General features: G+C 39.2%; 1 protein-coding gene across 1 annotated transcript in view; it reads left to right on the top strand.

Moving 5' to 3' along the window:
* Positions 1 to 871: 871 nt before the first annotated feature.
* The window catches only part of HTR2C (5-hydroxytryptamine receptor 2C), a 355,567-nt gene continuing 338,709 nt past the window's right edge, over positions 872 to 17,729 (top strand). Inside the window, exon 1 of the mRNA XM_017350005.4 lies at positions 872 to 1,458. The gene's annotated coding sequence lies outside the window, so the exon portion shown is untranslated. The remainder of the gene's footprint in view (positions 1,459 to 17,729) is intronic.

Below are 17,729 nucleotides of genomic sequence, written 5' to 3'. Positions count from 1 at the left end.
CACCTGCCAGGTGGCGCCTGGGAGCCTGTGAAGAGCTCTGTTGTCTGGGTTGCAGCTTAGCATCCCGGCAGTAGCCAAAGGAAGCTATCGTGGCTCACCTCTTTCCTTGCTGCCTTAACCGTGGCTTGACTGTGTCTTGACAGCCCTCACGGCAGCTGTGCAGTCACCTGACTGTGGGCCTCAGGGCTCTGTACAGGACAGATAGATTCAGTCCCCTCAGAAACCCAAAGGAACTACCCTCAAGGTGTCTTTCTGAGCGTTTAAGCGGGGCTTGTGGGGTCAAGAAGGGAATCAAACTGTGCCTTCTAGGAGATGACAAAGGCCAAAGGCTTTCCTTTCTCCTTTTGCATTTGGGCTTGGGGGCAAGGCTGGGGAAGCAGACCTGATAACAGGGTTGTGGCCTTTGCACACTAGATATGTGTGATCCTGTGACTGCCTCAGTTGCTACAGGTGGAGAAAGGCGCAGGAGACTAGCAGAGACCCTCGAGTTTCAAAGCATGGTGAAATTTGCAAGACTTAGGAATCATGTGTTTCGAACTGGAATGTACAGGTGTGTGTGTGTGTGTGTGTGTGGAGAGAGAGAAAGAGACAGATGTTCTTTGAATATTTGAGGGTACAATCTTGAATAAACCTTCCCATTCCCAACATCCCGTTCCGTGGTTGACCCAGGTTGCCCCCAGTCTCCAGGCCTCATGAATCAAGTTAATCGCGATCCCCATCACCATCCCTCAAAGAGGTCTCGCGCCCCCTTTCAGTTGGCTCCAGATGCACTGAGAGACCGGTCCAAACAGGCCCGGGGCAGCGTAACACTGAGCGCTGATTGGTCGATCTTGGCTCCTCCCCTCAACCCGCATTTGGCCCTAGAGCGCTGTGCAGCTCCACCAGCGCAGGGTAGGCGCTCTGGTGCTCGCGAGGACGCTTCCTTCCTCGGGTGCACTGATCTTCCCGATCCTGCCTTTGGAGATGCCAGATTGCTAACCTTGGCTACTCCATTGGCCTGTCTGCCTCTTACCTGCCGATTACATATGAACTTTTCCTCCTTCTTTCTGCACACCATTGTCGGAGTCGTCGAGATCGTCGTGGTGCTCGTGTGATGGTCTTCGTCCGTTTAGCGTAGTGTAGTTAGTTAGGGGCCATCGAAGAAGAAAGAAGACGCGATTAGTGCAGAGATGCTGGAGGTTGTCAGTTACTAAGCTGGAGTGAGATAGTGGAACTAGAGGAGCCAAACCCAGCCGGGGGCGCAGGGTCGCCCAAGGAGGTTGACTCGCCGGCGCTTCCCATCGCGCCGAGCTCCCTCCGTCCCTTTCTCTGCCTCCGCCAAGGCGCGAGGTTGCGGCGCGCAGCGCAGCGCAGCGCACCGACTGCCGCGGGCTCCGCTGGGCGATTGCAGCCGGGTCCGTTTCTCGTCTAGCTGCCGCCGCGGCGACCGCTGCCTGGTCTTCCTCCCGGACGCTAGTGGTAAGTCGGAGCCCCGGGCTGCATTACTAGCCAAGACCTTAATGATTTAGGCCAGGGATGGAGTGGGGAGCGGGGACAAGTCCCGGATGGTTGCAGCCTGCAGGACCGCACTGACCGGGGCGAGGGTGAAGGGGGTGGGGAGGGACTCCGAACGCGCAGATCGCGGGGAGACTGGGGTCTCTAGAAGGAGAGAAGAGCTTAGGTTTCACGGGAGGCGAACCCGAGCCTCCAAGGAGATTGGGAGCTGGGACTCGAGATTGAAGTCTGGATGGAGGCAGGGTCTGGAGAACCCAGCGCCTAGGAAGCGGAGAGAGTAGCGGTGGCGGAGGTGGGGGCCTCAAGAAGTGAGGGAGGGGCAGAGAGAGGAGGGAGACCGAAAGCGGGTGTCGCTGGGCAAAGGGTTGGGCTGCGGAAGGTGCAGCTGGGTTGGGGTACACACTACGTTCTTAAGCAATTGGATTGCGGGCAAGTGGAACAGGAAGTAGGGCTTGGGACAGTGGGAGCAAGGTGGTGGTGGTGGGGGAGGATCCTTTTTTATATTCTCATTGATAATCGACCCTGATTTTCGGCGGGTCTCAGTGAGCACCCGTTACCCTGGGGAGATAGATACTGCGGATCTGTGTCTTGTGTTAACAGCTGTTGGCTGAATGTGAACAGTGCTGCTGCTGATGGTCACGTAAGTTTAAAAGGAGAGTATAAATAAGGCATCCAAGCAGCCTTTTTATTATTAGCTTACCTAAGTCATTTGGTGACAGTTTTGTGTTTTGAAAAGGATTACGGAAAAGTCTCCAGCGCTGCCTCTTATTCCAGTCCCGTTATTCAGGTTAACCTGACAAGCAGTCTTAACAGCGTCCATCGGAATTGCTAAACGTGAGAACAGGTTGCCGTTCCTGATGCCACATAAAGTTCGTCATTGAAAAACCTGTCTTTGTGTCTGCTTCTTTTCTGCGCCGTGCCCTTTGCCCTTTGCTTACTGTTGGTAGTATGCGACCTGAGGTGACAAGCACTTTGCATCGTGTTCTAGACCCCTTTATTTTAGGCGACAGCGCTCCCCAACTCAAATTCAGCTTGCGACATCCGGCAGTTAGAAGAGATCTAATTTGGTCGAGAATCACTGCCAGTACAGGATAGTTTCTTCATTAATATTTACCAGTACAAGTCCCATCCAAGGAAGCCTCCTATTGCTGAGCCTCTTAAGTGCATATGCCCCTTACCACATACCTTTTAGACAGGCTAACCCAGGGAGACTCTCCAGGGAGGAATAGAACTGGACTAAAATGACTGGGCTGGTGGGGGAGACGGTGAGCAGTGAGTAATCTCTGAGCTCCTCGAGTGGCCAACAATTGTGTCCTCACATACACAGTGGTGCAAAAAGACATTTGGGTTCCAGAGTTTCAATTTTTCATTATGAAATTTTCCTATATGTCATCACCCATTCTGACAAATGAAAATATGAATGCAGTAGAAATCGTGTTACTGTAGTTCACTACGTGTATGTAGACCATGAAAAAGGCCAACCCACACATCCCACAGAAAATTATTTCTACCATGATCATTGTGCCGCTTTTGCAGTATTTAAATCACACGGAATATTGTCCTTTCAGAAGAGTATAATTGCCTTGGCACCTTGCTGTTTAGGAATCATCTACAGAACTCCATCTCCCACTCCAATCCCCTCCCTCGGCCCCATGGGAATTCATTTTTCCTGTATCGGAGGGAAGTAGGTTATAAGATATTTAATTACGTTTTTCACTCTATAAATATGTTCTTCTGATCCTCCTGGGGAGGGAAGGAAATATGTATTTCATCCAAATGATTTCTTTCCTAATAGCTTCTATCTACGGCAACAAGCCCAATGTGAGTCCTGACATCAGAAGGTGGATAAGGCTTGTGGTTGCAATGTCAAGGTAGGATTTGGGATGCTTAAACCAACACTCACAGTGATTTTCTATCTGCATAATCCAGAAAGGTTATTAACCCTTCCCATAGTTTCTTGAGATTTATCTCCATCTAAAATTGTCATGGATCATATGATAACTTTTTCAGATACATAACAGGCTTTGGTATAGTATGAATTCATGGGAAGAAAGGTGAGAGTTGATATTTTTGCAAGGCGTGGATCCAGGATATATATATATATATACACACACACACACACACACAGAGAGATATATATCCATATATATATATATATAATTGTGTCTGTGTGTGATTTCACATAGACTTCATAGCAAGCCTATGAATGGGGAAGATGCTATTTCCCATTTTATTGGTACCATTGGATTTTCCCTCTCCATTTCTCCAGATATTCTCATACATTAATTTAAGGCAAGGCAATAAGAAATTTATGTGCTTTCAAGGCCACTTGGTAAGAACATTTATGTTTTTAGCAATAAAGTAAAATCTAAAAAGCTTAATATTTTTAATGTTATGTAGAATTTTAAGGTCTTAAAGAACAAGGCTGTCTCGCCCACTGCAGTTTATATATACTGTAGTACTTTTCTCCTCTGGAAATAAATTCTAAAATTCTATTAGATTTGTAGAGTTATTGCTATGACTTGGAATTTAATTATTTAGGAATATTTCTTCATTTTGCTAGTAAATACCTAAATCTGAATAATAATCTGAAGCGTGAGTCAACCTCAATTATTTTACTGTTCCATTTATTTCTTTCAAGTCGAAGTCATTCCTCTCCAACTATTGGAAACAGAAACATGAAAACAAGATTTTCGGGAGAGATTATCAGTAACCAACATTAAGTATCCTCAGCTGCTCCTAGTAAATTGTTCAAGGCTTGAGATTGAAGAAAGCTGCAGTTTGCGGAGACCACTGGAAAATAATTAAGTCCCAGGTTCTAATGGCTCCTGAAGCTCCAGACTATTTAGCCAGTATCATTAAAGAGCCTCTCACTGTCTCACTTTCATAGTAAAGTGGAGTAACACAGAGAATGAGGATGTATGGCGCTTGGATTGAGATGATTTTGAGTTCAACATCAGGCAAATTTAGCATTGTCCAGTGGAAAAAAAAATGCTAAATTATATCCTACTAATAGGCTGTATAGCTGAGAGCAAACTAGGACAATTGAATCATAAAGTGAGATTACTATTATATAGTAATATAATACAAGGCAGCTTCAAAAAGTTTCTGGAAAAATTGAATTAAAAGATAATTCAAATTTTCCCTGAACATTTTAAATCTCCCACGTATCAAATATTCATATATTAACACCACTTGTTCTGAAATAGACAAGTATTAAGCAGTTTGAAATTTTTTTAATTATTGCACAAATCAATATTATTTATTTGTTACCATTATAGCATACCTATATTTTCTTATCTACATCTTGTACTATTGAACTTCAGAAAGAAACCACTGACCCTCAGCCTAATGAATATTCAGTTGATCTCTTCACCACTGCCATTCTTCAAAATATTTTAAAAGCAATTCTGTAAAATAACCTAGTAATCTCCATTTTAGACAAATAACATTGGAACCAACCAAATGATTACGTTGTGTCATCAATTAGCCAGTCACTAGAAGATTTAATATTAATGCTCACCTCCAGCAACATTTGGCAACCACTTCTGACTGTTAATACACAAATGACATTGAAAGCAGGATTTCAAATAGGATGCATATGAGCCAGAATCTGTTTTTGTCTCCTTTCTTTGCAGCATCTCTACTTCATTTTATCTATTCATTCTTCCTCTCAGCTATGGCTAAGATTGTGCCATCTGCAGTTTCCTGTGATAGTTACTCATTAGAGCATTGCACACATAGTTGGCTTTTGATATAGTCAGTCTTGTTAACTAGGGTTAACTTTATTCATAGATGACTACTTACATGATAGAATTTGAGAAGTACTAGAAAGAACTCTTGATCCCCTACCAGAACCTTCATGGGATTTCCATGGTACTTGAAATTCTACATTCAAGAATTTTCTTTTTTTTAATCTTAATCATTGTCTCCTTTGAATACAAATACTCACTTGGAGGGGTAACATGTTACTATTAAATAAGCATCACTCTATTGACAGTTTCAAAAAGTCTTCAGAACTGCATTATGTATTTTATCAACCACCAGTCCAATGTGGATATTTAAGTCTAAACAATGGAATAAAATTATAAATTCAGTTCTTTAGTTTCATGGACCATATTTTAGCTTCCTCACTAGCCACATGGGTCTAGTGGCTGCTTAATGGATAGTGCAGATACAGACCATCTCTTTTACTACAGAATGATCCATTCAACAATGAAGTGCTAGCAAGAAGGGACCCTCAGCTTTTTCTTTGAAAATTTTCTTCACTGCATTGCCTTAATCAAAATCTGGGTTTTTATTTTCTTCCCATAGAAGAAGCTTCCCTACTTCCTGACAGATTGTTTGAATGGAGTGAGTTCATTCTTATCTTTTACCCTTCCTTACTTTATAAATCTTGTTACTCCTCCCTGTATGTGAAGACTCAAAGTTATGGTTGAAGATCTCCTTGTTCCATATTTTTTAAACTTCCAAGTCACTGAAATATGTCTCTTTTACTTTTATTCAAGCAATACTTTTTTGAAGTTTACACCATTACAACATTTCTTTCATTTCTCAATTGTCTATGCCTTCATTGAAATTTTGGCCGCCTGGCTGTTTCTTAGTGATCACATTTTAGCTTGCCATTCTCTGTAGACTTCAGTATCTGCAAAGGTTACCAAAAAACAGTCTAGCTTCATAATTCCTGGACAGTTTCTCTTTTTTTGTAAAGATTTATTTTATTTATTTGAAAGAGTTACAGAGAGAGGTGGAGACAGATAGAGAGAGGGAGGGAGGGAGAAAGAGAGAGAGAGAGAAAGTCTTCCATCTGCTAGTTTACTTCCCAAATGGTCACAGTGGCTGGAGCTGAGCTGATCCAAAGCCAGGAGCCAGGACCTTCTTCCGGGTCTCCCATGTGGGTGCAGGGGCCCAAGGACTTGGGCAATCCTCTGCTGCTTTCCCAGGCACATTAGCAGAGAGCTGGATCAGAAGTGAGCAGCAGGGACTCAAACCAGTGCCCATATGGGATGCCAGTGCTTCAGGCTGTGGCTTTAACCCACTGTGCCACAGCATTGGCCTCTGGACATTTTCTTATCTATTGTCTTCAGCTACAAACCAATACCCATTCCTAAAATGCATTAATTTCTAAAATTTAAATTTACATACCTCATCAAGATCCGCATTCCCTTCAAAAATTTCTTTCAGTTATAATGCCCCCTCTTGGCTTCACTTCATATTTTTTCTAGTCTTACTCTTATGTCAGTCCTTTCAGTATTTCTCATCATTATCCAAAATGCACACTTCTTACCTCAATGCCTTTCCACTATCCCCACCTAAAGCTCTTCCTCATTTACGGTTACTGTACTCGGTTTTCTACTTTTGATTGCTGAGCATTGCTGGAGCACACCAGCACTATGCGTTATTGTCTCCAGTCTCAGCTAGGCCCTCAATAGTGCTCAGCAATCCTTTTACAAATCCTTAGTTCCCTCTTTTATATTCCTTGACATGTATTCTGCAGTTGCCCTGCTCTTCTCAATTGCTCTATTCCACTCCCAGTAACCTTACTTGCACACTTCACACTTGACAGAGAAAATTAGAGGCTAAGGAAATGTGTATGTTAAATTTCTCCAATTTCATTCTTCATTCAAGGGTACTCAGTTGCTTCAGTTTGAGTTTGGGTGAACATACAGTCACAACCTATATTGTTGATATGCTTATTTAGAATTCTGGTACCTTTATGTGGCAAATCCAACTTTAGGCCTTTGAGAGAAGAGAAGAGAAAAGATACACCAACCATTATAATTCAGCCAAAAATTTTGGTATGCCAAAGAAAATTTTGGCATGCAAAGAAATACACACCAAGGATTTTTAAGTATTTCCTTAAAGACATTGATATTCATTTTGATCATGAAATGACAACCATTGAGGATTTGGAACAAAACACTTAATGCTTTCACTCCTATTTTTCTGATTCTCTAGTTTTAAACTATGAATGAAAAAATGCTAAGAAAAAATGAAGTGATTTGTAGTTTAGCAAGTTATAGTCTCACTAATACATTTCAAGTTATTTATTAAAATAATCAAATTTTCCTTCAGAGTCATTAAATGTTCTAATTAACCTGTCCCCCATTCCATTCTCAACCATATTCCTCCCTCCAATATCAAATTTAAATGGGCACATGGAAAGAATGTTGAATCATATAGGTGATCAACAATGGCCACTTTATCTACCAAAAATGCCTACACATGTTTGTGTTATTCAGAACTAGGTGACTGTCCAAACAACATATCTTCTGATGAGCAATAAAGGGAGTACATTTCTGATCAAAGGAGTTAAAACTAGAGAAAGCAGAACATAGAAAGTGAGCTCAAGGTAACTTAGGGACAACCTAAACTACCATACAAGGTGATAAGCTAACCCTGGGAAGAACAAAAGTGAGTAGTGAATGTGGCTTTCTAAAGATGATGAATTAGCTTGATGGGGAATAAGGCAGAAAAGATGACCATTCAAAAGTGGATTAGCATTAATGACAGGGTGTTGGGGTGGGCTGCATAAAAAATGAAAAATTAAAACTAGATATCATTGAAGTCCAAAACAATGTCAGCTAATGGCTACACAAGAGGAGCAATGAACAAATTGACTAGGGTTCCCTTTATCATTCCATTTTTATTTTAAAAATGATGTCTTCTTTAAAGTCATTATTAAATGCCTATAAGTAAATGCCACAATGTTCAAATCATTTTTGTAAGTGCATTTTAAACTCAAGATATCTTCCATTTTATCTCAGGAATCAAGACTCACTCAATGCTTTCAAGTACAGTTTCCTATAATTAAATCAAGAAGACCTGCCCAAGTTAGCAAGTAAAGAGAGGAATAAAAGACAGCAATAGTTGCCATTATTTTTTAGGAAATTATGCCCTACACATCTCTAAGATGTTTACATGTATTTCCACATGTAAGCCTCACAACAACCCCATGAAAAGGTATTATTGCTATCCACAGTTTGCAGATGGCAAAAGTGAGCCACACAAAGGTTTAATCTGCTCAAACTAAACAAATAAAACCAAGCTTGAAATCAGGTTGTTCAGACTCCAGAGGCCATGCCATTACAATGTTAGCTCTGTTGCCTCTATTTAGGAGTTGGCTATTTTTTTATCCTACTGTTGCCACTAGTCTTTGGACAGCACAGATTTGCATGTGGATGTGAGGATGTTGTTACTGACAACGTGCGTTAACCACTAATATGTGAATGTAAACTTGCAAAAAATAAGTGGCTCAGAGTGAAACAGAACCTTTTCTTTTTACAATAATTCCCAAATGTCTATGCAGCAAATAAAATTTTTTTAAAAAGAGCTTTAAGAGAGTACTGCAAAACATTTGTGTAAAATGGAATTAAAAGATAAGATTATTTGGGTACAAAATTTTGAAATTCACACATAGTGTTTTCATAATCTTCATTTTATGAACTTTTAAAAATGCCCCTCCTAATGCATACATTTCCAATTTTTTGCACCAAAATAAGCTTATTTTTCAATTCGATTCAATTCAATTTTTCCATGAACTTTTAAAATCCCCTCACATTAGCTCACTTTGATAATGCTAGAGGAAATCAGAAGTTACTATAATGAATTGCTTTTAGTGATAAGATCATGAGTCTACTAAGGGTTTTTATGTTAAACTGTCTAAATTAATGCTTTATGTCTTGGAGGTAGATTGTTTTAGAATTTTTTTTTTTAGCCATTGACTCGCTGAGGTCTAATGGGTCTATGTTTTGTATTTTTCAAATGTAATATTCATCTTAAATAGATTCAGAGAGAATTTGATGACTTTATTCTTGGTAGAAGTAAAACAAGAAAGATCTGCTGTCTTTCTAACAAATGCTTTTTAAAACCTCTAGTTAAGAAAACAGAAATGATCTTCTTTCTTACAGACTTATTTCTCTAGTTCTTTCTTACTACTATGTCTGCTTAAAATAATCACTCTGCAATTATATAATAAATTATGATGTATAATAATATAAGCTGAAAAGATGACTTACTCATTGATACAATGGCTCTTCTCCAAATTATTATTTAAACTAGCAAATGCAGACTCATTAGTTAAATGATTATGACCTTCCTCTCTTTGGATAACTTTGGTCATTGGATAACATCAGATACCTGTTTGTCTAAATTTTTTTCCACTTCTGCCAAAGCTTAGCCAATTTTCTAATTTTTTGTAAGTAAATCTACAAAATTTGCTTAACATATTTATCTATCAAGTTATTCAACTTTAAAATGAACGTAATTAAAAACTTATAAGAATTAAGGCATTTTGGGGGCTGGCGCCGTGGCTTACTTGGTTAATTCTCCGCCTGCAGTGCCGGCATCCCATATGGGCGCCGGATTCTAGTCCCGGTTGCTCCTCTTCCAGTCCAGCTCTCTGCTGTGGCCCGGGACAGCAGTGGAGGATGGCCCAAGTGCTTGGGCCCTGCACCCACGTGGGAGACCAGGAAGAAGCACCTGGCTCCTGACTTCAGATCGGCGCAGCGTGCTGGCCGTAGTGGCCATTTGGGGGGGTGAACCAACGGAAGGAAGACCTTTCTCTCTGTCTCTCTCCCTCACTATCTAACTCTGTCAAATAAAAAAAAAAAAAGGAAAAAAAAAGAATTAAGGCATTTCATCAAGTGTTTGTTAAGGGTCTAGTGTACTTCTGACACAGGATTGTGTGCTAATAAACATATTTTATGATACTTCCCTAAAGCAATTCAAAAGCTTTTTTAAACAGAAGAAGGCAATTAGAGGGAGAAAATATAGTTCTCCAATTTATGGAACAGACAACATCAATTTCTCTCTTTCCTAATCTGTCACTCTGGATGAATGAAGGAGAAATGATCCCTCATATGCTTAACTTGGGCCTCAGTTTCCACAACTCTGAAGTGAGATTATTGTAGTAGGTGTTGTCTCTATAAAGATCCCTTAGAGTTACCTTTTTGTTATAAAAAAATACAGAACACAGAAACCAGAGATTAAGTGAATTACTTCTTAAGGGTATAAATATAAGGACACAAACTTTATGTTACATAAGATGGGGGAAAGAATATGGAGAAACTCCTACTAATCTTAACATTGAAATTTTACAAGTCAGAATTTGAAAGTTGAAAACATTCTAAACCCAAGAAGATAATATATTGCTATAAAGTAATTTATTTTAACTTGGGATTTGTACTTTACTTTCAGTAAGTACCATTTTTCAAAGAGCAATGAACTTTGTTCAAAACCATATGGTTTCTCAATTCAGAGTGAAGCAACAAGATAAAAGGACCATTTATTTCTGTAGAACAATAAAGAATACATCTTTGACAACACTTATAATGTTAGGAATTACTAAAATATATTGTACCCCCCCTCCCAGATAACTCTCTCATGATAATTTCAATAATGCTTTTTCTTTCTGCCTTCGAGTCCTTCCTGGTTCATTTTCCCCATTAATTTTCAATTCAATCTGTTAATACAGCTTCAGAATTACATTTGGAAAATGCTATTCACATGTGCCATTTTTTTTTTACCCCACCCCTTCGTGTTAAAGACTCAGGATTAGTCCTTTAAACTCACTTCAGACAATCCCTATCCCTTGTTTGATCTCTGAACATACCCCTACTCGCACTATAATGCTATAAAATACTGTAATGCTGCTCAAGTACTGGGCAGAGCATATATAGGACTAACGGTAGCCAGATGTCAAAGTACCTGTAAATTGCCAGAATGAAATAAAGGGACAATAAGGTAGATTAGGAAGTAATAAGCTTCAGGTAGAGGAGAACATTTTGAAATGTCCGTAGACAATCTCATGCTTAATTCAGAAAAAGGTATGGTGTTTCATTGGAGGAGGTGCAAAAGAAGGATATTGCACAGTATACAGAGCCAGGAAGCACTGCTTAAAATGCAAATGTGTTATGATTTTGTATAAACAGTGTGAAAAGACTACTGGCCATATAGAATAATTTATCTAGGTTACATCAACATCCACAAGAACACCAGAATTTTAGTTTCAAATTTTAAAGAAAATACAGTATTGGCAGCATGGACAAGACACTTAGCACATTGTATTGTACATTATTGTTGTTATTTGGTTAACTTGTACTTTATATTTCAAAGCCAGGCATTGTGTTAAATATTTTATAGGAATCATTTTGCTTTTTAATTTGAGTCTTATCTTTCCTCTTCATAAATTCACATAGAACAATGATTATAATCATTTTTGTACGTCCCAACTATTTTTTGTGTATACCATTACACATTGTGGATAATTTCAACATGTTTACTGAATAATTAATATATAAAAATATGTAAGCACTGTGTAAAAGGTATTCTAATGCAAATTTAGAATTAAACGACCTTAATTCTAGGTTTCTATGAGTTTCTATATCCTCATCTGTTAAAAGAGTAATTCAGACTGAATGGCTACATAGATCATTTCAAACACTACAACCTTATGAAAATTCTAACAACATACTAGTTCTGAAAATCTACTTCAAATAATAATACTCAGGCAGTTGATTATTATATCTCAGAAGGAAATGATCATGACTCTGTAACTTAAGAAATTCTTATGCAAGCTAAAGCCAGTCCTCACTTCAAGTCTTGGACTTGTTTTTCATTCACTCCATTGCCCTACACTTGAAATGATTCATATTTTGGGGCCGGCACCATGGCTCACTTGGTTAATCCTCCGCCTGCGGTGCTGGCATCCCATATGGGCACCGGATTCTAATCCCGATTACTCCTTTTCCACTCCAGATCTCTGCTGTGGCCCAGGAGGGCAGTGGAGGATGACCCAGGTGCTTGGGCCCTGTGCCCGCATGGGAGACCAGGAGGAAGCACCTGGCTCCTGGCTTCGGATTGGCACATCGCCGGCCATAGCAGCCATTTGGGAAGTGAACCAATGGAAGGAAGACCTTTCTCTCTGTCTCTACCTCTCACTGTCTATAACTCTACCTGTCAAATAAAAAAAAAAAACTGTAAGAGTTCTACATTCAATAAAGTATCTGCAAAATATTATATAAAAAATGATTCATATTTTAAAATAGTTGAATGAATGAAAATGATCTCTCTTAAGTCTTTCCTTACTTAAATTGAAGAGATCATTGACATCAATAACAAATTAAATAATCATTTTAGGGGGTTTAAGTTGAGCTGCTTGTGGCCAGAAACCCTACACTGGTAATGATATTTAGTGATATGATAGGCTGGATAAATATCCTGCTGCTTTTTCAGAAACCATTAAGATATAGTTACTTCAGCAGATCACAAACTAACTTCCTTGAGGCATAGAAATGTTACTAAAGAATAATTTCATTCATTTTTTTCTCAGCAGAACTTCTAACAAGATTTCTAGTTATCTTGAGTAGTGAATCATAAACACAATAAATATTTTTAGGATAAGAGAGGGAAGGGTTTGAAGCAGTTTTGAATTTCAAAATACCTTGTAACTAAACCAAAGTTGAAAAAGATACAGCCGGCACTGCGGCTCACTAGGCTAATCCTCCGCCTGCGGCGCCAGCACCCCGGGTTCTAGTCCTGGTCGGGGCACCGGATTCTGTCCCGGTTGCCCCTCTTCCAGACCAGCTCTCTGCTGTGGCCAGGGAGTGCAGTGGAGGATGGCCCAGGTCCTTGGGCCCTACACCCGCATGGGAGACCAGGAAGAAGCACCTGGCCCCTGGATTTGGATTGGCGCAGTGCGCCCTCCGTAGCAGCCATTTGGGAAGTGAACCAATGGAAGGAAGATCTTTCTCTCTGTCTCTCTCTCTCTCTCTCACTGTCTAACTCTGCCCGTCAGAAAAAGAAAAAAGATATAAAGATTAAATAAAGTTTATTTGACATGGAAGCAACATATGTATACAAACCATGCCAATGATGCACATCCTCAACCTTTGAATATAGGTATTTATTTTACCCATTATAAGAAGAAAATTGGAGATGTTTATGTTTTCTAGTTTTAGAAGTTCCATACTCTTAATTCTTAGAGCTATAAAAGCTTCAGAACAAGTGAATATAAATAACATCTAGAAAACTCCAAATTGCTCAGTCTTACTATATATTTGCTAATGTAGATACATTTTTTGAGATTCATCATACTATCGTATCTATTTTCTGTTCTCTTTTAACTCTTTATACATTCTATTTGCTACATTTTAAAATATTTGTTATTTTCTATAACAAATTTTTTCTTACATTCTCTTCCCACTTTTTCCTCTCTAATTAATCTTACTTTTGAACAGAAGCAATAATGTAGCTGGAAGTGTTCAATAATATAATCAATCATATAATATCCTTATGGATGTATCTACTTGTCACACCATAAAAATTTTATATTTCTTTCTTTTTTAAAAGACTTATTTATTTGAAAGGCAGAGTTACAGAGAGAGAGAGAGAGATAGACAGAGAGAGATCTTCCATGTGCTGGTTCACTACCCAGGTGACCACAATGACCAAGACTGGGCCAGGCTGAAGCCACGACCTTCATCCAGGTCTCCCACATGAGTGCAGGGGCCCAAGCACTTCAACAGTCTTGTGCTGCTTTTTGAGGTGCATTAGCAGGGAGCTGGATTGGAAGTGGAGCAGCCGGGACACTAGCAGGCGCCCATACGGGATACCGGCATTACACGTGGCTTTACCCACTATGCAACAACACCGGCCTCTCAAGTTTTTGTAAGATTCATTTATTTATTTGAAAGGCAGAGTTACAGAGAGAGGAAGAGGGAAGAAGGGAGAGAGGGAGAGGGAGAGAAAGAGGGAGAGGGAGAGGGAGAGGGAGAGAGGGAGAGGAAGCTTCCATCCCCCGGTTCACTCCCCAGATGGCCTCAACAGCTAGGGTTAGACCAAGCAGAAGCCAGGAGCCGGGAGCTTCTTCCAGGTCTCCCTTGGTGCAGGGGCCCAAGCACTTGAGCAGGGGCTCAAGCACTTAGGACATTTTCTGATGCTTCCCAAGGCCAATAGCAGAAAGCTGATTGGAAGTGGAGTAGACAGGACTTGAACCAGTGTGGAAATGGGATTCCAGCAGGCATCCCAAGCAGCAGCTTAACCTGCTATGCCACAATACCTACGCCAAATATTTTAGAGCTTTTATATATACTTGTTACATATTCTTTTATTTGATTTTCCACAAAACTGAGTTATTTGGGGCCTGTATTATTTTTCTCTCTTTTTAAAAAAGACTTATTTGGAAGGCAGAGTGACAGAGAGAGGTAGAGGGGGAGGGAGAAAGAGAGAGAGACAGAGAGAGGGAGAGAGAGAGATCTTCCATCCACTGGTTCACTCTCCAAATACCTGGCTGGGTCAGGCCAAAGCCAGAAACCAGGAGCCTCCTCTGGGTCTTCCATGTGGGTGACAGGGTCCCAAGAACTTGGGCCATCTTCTGCTGCCTTCTCAGGCTGATTAGCAGGGAGCAGGATGGGAAGTGGAGTAGCTGAGGCTTATGTTGCAAGGGTGGCTTAACCCACTGCACCACAAAATAGGGCCCCCGGGGCCTGTATTATTATGTGGATTATACAAATGAGAGCATTAAAGTTGAAAAAGTTTCAATTACTATCCAAGGTCGCACAGATTTAATTCTACAGCTGGATTCAAACAAATCCGTGGTTTATCATTCAAAATTCTATTCTAAATCTGATACAACTCCCTCCCCTAATGTCATGCATATTTACTTCCTGAAAACTTTAGATGCTCACTAATAAATGATGCAATTAAGCATTGCATACAGATATAGAATGGTGTGTGTGTGTGTGTGTGTGTGTGTGTGTAGATAGGGTCATTTTACTCTGGGATGATTAAAAAACATAATGGATGTTTATTTGTCTTCAGGGGAGCAGACATTCATTTGCATATGGTCAAGGTTTAAATAAACAAAGACTGATGGGCAATACGACATTGACAAAAACCTTAAAAATTAAAAAAAAATCACTTTTGCAGAATAAATTGAAAGAATTTTTACAGAATAAACTTTCTACAGAATAAATTGAAATGTTTACAGAATAAATTGAACTACCCAGTTGTACTTTAGCTAAGCATGGTTTCCTGAAAGTCCACGAAACCCTGTTTGATTTCCCCTTCAAACTTTTCAAAGGAGTACTTCAATTTATTTTGATTTTTCTCTCACTTTTGTAACTATTAGCCCTACTCATGTTGAGGTTTCCTCGGATCTCCAGAGCCCAGAAAACAGAGTACCTTCTGCGTTTCAAAATAGTATATTCCAATCTTGCACTGAATGCAAACTTTGCTATTTTACCCAAATGCATAGTATATTTTAAAGGAAAAGAAGCACTGATGAGCAATTAATATTATATGACCTAGGTTTCAACATTTAAATGGTACTGTGCGAGAGTAAGGTAAAAATGTTTGCATACAATGAAATTACTAGAAAACACTTTTCAGGAGAAATTTGTAATTAATATAAAATGTTTCTGTTAGCTCAAAATGAAGAAACTGAGAAAATATTGGGTTATTTTATCTTGAAGTCAATTTTCAGTGAAGAATTTTTACTGGAAGTTCATTAATATCTTATTAATATTTTTGTCCATGCTTAGTTTATGATCAAGCGTCATGGTTAGAAATCTTCATTCTTTTAATATACCCTTTTTTTTTAAAAGTTGGCTACATAGTCTATTTATAAAGGGCTTCAAAAGAAAAGGAAATTTATGGACAAATATTCATCTAAAGGCTTTTAAAATGACATACGATCTTTTTTGCCACTGTATTGGAACTTCTCATTAATAAGGGGTACTCAGTTTCCTAGATTTGTATTCAGAACTCCTTTGAGTCTTTGGGGGTGATCCCAGCAGGTAGGAAGGAGAAAAGGAAAGGTCATTTATAGCTTGCTCAGATCCCTTATCACAGTCTTTAATGAATCTAAAGCTGTATCATTTGTATTGGTATGAAATAATTTCAAAAGAATTACTTAAACTCTTGTCCTCCATTAGAATTTCACCTGTGGTACTCAATCCTGTTCTAGATCTGTCTGAGTAATCATACAGATTTTTACCACCACCACCATCATCAAGAAATAGATTTTGAAAATTAATTATACCTGACATTGAAAAGACATGGCAAAGCATATAACATTTGTTCATAGAATCACAGAACTTTCAAGCCAGGATTCAGTGAACATTTTTTTTTTTTAGTATGAAATGGTTCCTACCATTGAGTAACTTACATTTGTAGGAGGAAGATAAAATACATTGATGTGCAATTAAAATCAAAACATTGTATAATGAAGTACTATATTATGTACTGTGTGCAAATGAAGAAAGAGAAACAATTAAGGAGATTTCATCAAAATATATAGGGTATGAACTGGAATCTGAAGTTGAGTAGGTTTTGAATTGACACAGCAGCAGGGCAACAATCCAACAAGCTGTATGACATTCACATTTCATAGAGTGAGAAAAGATAAATTTAGGAACTAGTTGGGGTAAGAAAGGGATTTTGGCTTGGATATATTTAAGGTGATGATGAACTTGCATCATCAGATATTCTTCAGAGAGCTGAAAATGTGTAGCTCAGGAGACAAGTCAGCCCTGGAGGTAAAAGAATTAGGAGCAGTTCACTTTGCTAGTGTAGTTGATTTATAAAACTTTGCAGGGAAGATTGCAGAGAGAAAAGAGCACATGTCCAAAGACTAAGCATTGATTACTTAATGATGTGTGCTCAAAATGAATCCTTTCTAAGTTTTTCTCCCAACTTTATACATTATTTCACTCAGTGAATATTAAGGTTCTGCTCTGGGCAGGACATTTGACTGGGCACTTCAGGGCCCCCCAGAAGAAAGAACACTGCTTAGTTCTGATTTCTAGCAGTCTGGAGTGTAGTAAGTAGTTGGAGATCCAGTATACACACGTGACTCTACATAAAAGATCTGACAGGTAAAGGTCATTGTAAAATTTACAAACGTTCAGGGAGTAGAATACACAAAAAAGAGATTGTAAGGGATGAAAATACTAATATGAAAATCTCTTTCCTGCGAAGCCCGAAGAGGGGATATCATTCTGGATCAACTCTCTCTGGCACTAACATTTTCACTAACATCTAAATATATTTTTTACTGACTCACAGAGATTTTCAAATGGAAAAGACATTTTAAAAAATCACAATAAGTCTTGAGTCACTCACTCTCAGTGCTGTTGCTCTTAAGCTCTTAACTTAATTAAAAGATAAATCAGCAAGCAGGAGTTAAGACCCTCTGCATATCTAGCAATGAATTAGGTTAGCTGAATAATGCC

This window comes from Oryctolagus cuniculus, chromosome X (assembly GCF_051225735.1).
Source record: "Oryctolagus cuniculus isolate XC-2025 breed Fujian yellow rabbit chromosome X, ASM5122573v1, whole genome shotgun sequence".
NCBI classification, from domain to species: Eukaryota; Metazoa; Chordata; class Mammalia; order Lagomorpha; family Leporidae; genus Oryctolagus; species Oryctolagus cuniculus.
The sequence above is the reverse complement of the archived record's forward strand: the minus strand, read 5'-3'. Positions and strand labels throughout refer to the sequence as shown.